Genomic DNA, 3,844 nt, shown 5'->3' on the forward strand with positions numbered 1-3,844 from the left:
TCACGTGCCCAAAGTCACAGAGCCGGGAGGTGAACAGACTCAGAGCTAAGCTCTTCATCTCGGTGCTGAAGCGGGGCTACTGGCCCTTGGTGGTGGGCTGGGAGGAGACAAGGTAAGAGACTGGGGCAGAGAGTGGAGAAGAGCCAGGGCCTGGGAGGGGTTAGAGAACAGGGCTGAGGCAGAGGAGGGGAGGGGGGTTACCAGGGGACCCACTGAGCCCAGGGTTGCCCAGGGCCAAACCCAGGTGGGCGGGGCTGGGGAGTGGATGTGAGTCACCACCCCTGGGTGGCCCCAGACATCTGAGTGTCACAGCAGGGCCCTGTCGGGAAAGCCCCTGGGGTGCACCCAACATCCTGGGGAGGGCATGGGAGCTGTGGTGGGGAGGGGGCGAGGCCAAGGCTGGAACCCAATTCTGTGCCCGCGCCCCCAGACCCCAAATCCCCCAACCTGCTCTTCCTCCTGTGCTCCTACCTCAGAGGATACCCTTCCATTCACCCAACACTCAGGCCAGGAACCCCCGCCTCCCCCGCCCCAAGGTTCCTCAGGTCCTCCCTGCCCACTGTCCTGGTTACCCTCCGCACCCAGCAATGACCTCCTGGGCCCGCCCCTCCTTGGACATTGCCCAGCCAGTCCCCACCAGCAGCCCCCTCTTCTCTTTCTACTGCTATTTCGCATCCTCCATGGCTCCCCAGTGCCCTCAGCATAAAGCCTTAGCCCCTTGGTCTGGCACCCAAGGCCACGTGACCTCTGGCCTCATCTCTGCCCCATCTCCCTGCCCATCACCACCTTCCCATCATTCAGAACTGCTGGCTCCCTTCCCGACTGCAAGCAGCACTCTCTCGCCCCCTACCTTTGCACCTGCAGCTCGCTCCCCAGGGACACTATCCTAAGCCTTTCCAGGATGCTCGGGCACCGCTGCTCCGGAGTCTTCCCCATTCTTCCCTTAGCCAGGCTGGACCCCATGCTCGTCCCCGCCCCCTACCCCCGCCAGGGCATTCGTCACCCTTTATTGTAACCGCTCTGCACTGTGAGCTCCTTCCAGCAGCTGGACAGATTCATCGCCATCTCCCCACCCCCATCACTCCAGGTAAGCAATCCCTTGGCGCCCCCAGGTGGCCACATAGGGGAAGCCCTTGAGCTTCACTGGGCATAGGAAAAGAGAGGAAAGCCGATCCTTGAGCACCCACGGGGTGCCAGACGCTGTGCTAGGTGTTCCACCTGCTCCAGCTCAGTGAATCCTCATGACGAACCCTTGGGAGAGGTACTATCGCTTCCGTTTTACAGAAGTGGAAACTGAGGCTCAGAGACGTTTGTAAGTTTCCCAGCGTCACCCAGAGAGTTAAAGAGACCGTGTCAGGACTCCAATCTAGGTCTGCCTGATTGGACCTTCAAAGCCACGTTCTCCCCGCTGTGGAGAGGGGAGCAAGGTGGAAGGGCAGGGCCATGGGGGGGAAGCCAGAGCTGGTGGTCACGGAGCCTGCGGCTTGGCCCTGGAGGTGCTCGCAGACCCAGCTGCTGATTCGGGGGGTGAATAGGCTCTCCCTCGCCACCACGGTGCCACTGAGATCTGTCGGGTTGATCCGGGTGGGGGGCGGGGTCACATGAAGCCACACCCGACTCGGGGTACAATAGCGATAAATAGAATTTATTTTGTACAACTGTTACTGACATACACACGGCCATGGGGGGCTTCCAAAATGGGTGTTGGGGCCAGGAGGCTGGCCTTTGGCGTGGCGCCTAAAAAGTGTGGACAGACGCACACAAGGATGTGGACTCACAGCAGCTGTGCCTGGCTGCCCCCTCTGTGGTGGGTGAGGGTGGCGCAAAGGTGCGGCCCATAACTCTAGGCCAGCTGAGACCCCTCGGCCCGGCGTGCCCAGGAGCATGGGAAGGCAGGGGTTAAGCTGGGTGCTGGCTGAGGAGCCAGGCAGCTCCCACTTCCCCCACAAGCGGGTCACTCGTCTGTCGTGGAGGCAGTGGACAGGGCATCGGCAGATCTGCGGTAGAGACTGAGGGTCCAGGAGGGGCAATGGGCACAGCCTCGGCCCACCGGGGGCCCCAGGAACCCCAAGAAGCAGGGTAGGGTGATGGGAGGTCTCTAGGACGACAATCCTCCATTCTGGGGCAGGTGCATGGACTCACAGCCTTCAGTGACCTCTGAAATAATCTTGTCCATTTATAGCAGAGGCGCCCAGAGAGGGAGAGTGATTTGCCCATAGTCACAGAGCAGAACCCAAATTAAAAGCTAGGACTTAGGACTCCCAGTCCAGTGCTCATTCTACCACACCTCACACCCCACGGCTTCCACAGTAGGCTCTGTATGCGCTGAGATGTCTCAATCCCCCCTTCCAGCTCACTCCCCCTGAGTCCAGAGGGCCACCCAGGGGTGATGGATGGCCAGGCCTGGAGTCCTGTTTCAAGTGACCACTCCCTGCCCCAGCTGGCCCCCCAGCCCAGGGGGTGGGGATAGCGCCAGCAGCTTCCCCGCTCCCAGGTCTGGATGGCTCCGCCCTGCAGAGACAGCCCAGACAGTGGGCCAGGAGGAGGGCTGGGGAGGCCGGGGGCAGCCCACAGGCTGGTGCTGGCCTCGGGGGCAGAGGTCCCGTCTGCCTGGATTTGACACAGCATCTTCCCCTCGTGCTTCTGCAGGGTAAGGGAGACGGAGGCACCGTGAAGCAGGGGGACAGATGCGGAAGGGCCCACCCTTGGAGTTCCAGGCTCTGGGTCTTTCCATCCCACTGGGAACCCCCTAGACCCCTCCCTCCCAACAACTCCCAAGTCCCTTTCAGGCTCCCATCAGATCCTCCCAGAAACTCATGGGCAGAGGTGAGGCAGCATTTATTAGCCCCATTGTACAGATAGGGAAACTGAGGCCTGCGGTCACCTAGCAACTGAGTGGCAGAGGACTCAAACCTAGATACATAGCTCTCACCCAAGAGAGGTGACAGAGGAAGAGAGAGAAGCTGGCCCACCCCCGCCCTCTCCCCACCAGACAGAAGCCGGGGGCTGGTACTGACCTGCTCAGTGTCACCTTCAGAGGGCCATCCTGGCTAACAGCCCTGCACAGAGATGGCGGCAATGCAGGTGACAGGACAGACGACATGGAAGATACACGCAGGCAGAAGTCACTGGCTGTGCCCAGGCTGGACGAGCCCAGCCCTCCAGGATTAAGGGGGGCCCTTGGTCCAGCACCCATCCCTGGGGACCCCTGGTCACTTTGATGCCTCTCCCCAACAGCCAATCTCCCTCCCAGGTAGGGCTCCCCATAGGGCCAGGCTCCAGGCCACCTGTCCCCACCGTGGCCAGGCCCCTGGTGGCTGTGCGTACCAGCTGGGGCGTGTGCTGTTCAGATGCTTCCAGCTGGATCTTGATCTCGGGACATGCAGGGTCCCCCGACTTGCCGGCGTCTGGGTAGGGTGACCGAGAGGGGCCTGGGGAGGGAGGCAGGAGGGAGCCACCTCACTGGCCGCGGGGAGGCACCAGGGAGACGGGGGGCATGGATGGGCGGTCGGCACCAGTGCTCCCCAACCCCACCGAGCCCCTCCCTCTGGGACTCCCACCCTTAACTCCCTTCTTTACCCCCCTCCCTTCCTGCATCATCCAGCCCTCCAAGCCACCAACCACCCGAGGCTGGAGAATGACCAGCCCACTGTCCCCATGTCAGGGGCAGTCCCATCACACACCCACCACCTGGGGCCTGAGAACTGCTTTTGACCCTCTGTGCCCAGCCCTGTCCCCTGCCCACCACAAGACTGGCCCTGCTTGTGGTGGGGGAAGCTGGCCCTGGCCAGTACCTGGGGAGCTGCCCCCACTTGTGGTGCTGACACTGTCCTCCAGCCACGTG

This window comes from Phocoena phocoena, chromosome 1 (assembly GCF_963924675.1).
Source record: "Phocoena phocoena chromosome 1, mPhoPho1.1, whole genome shotgun sequence".
Taxonomy (NCBI): Eukaryota; Metazoa; Chordata; class Mammalia; order Artiodactyla; family Phocoenidae; genus Phocoena; species Phocoena phocoena.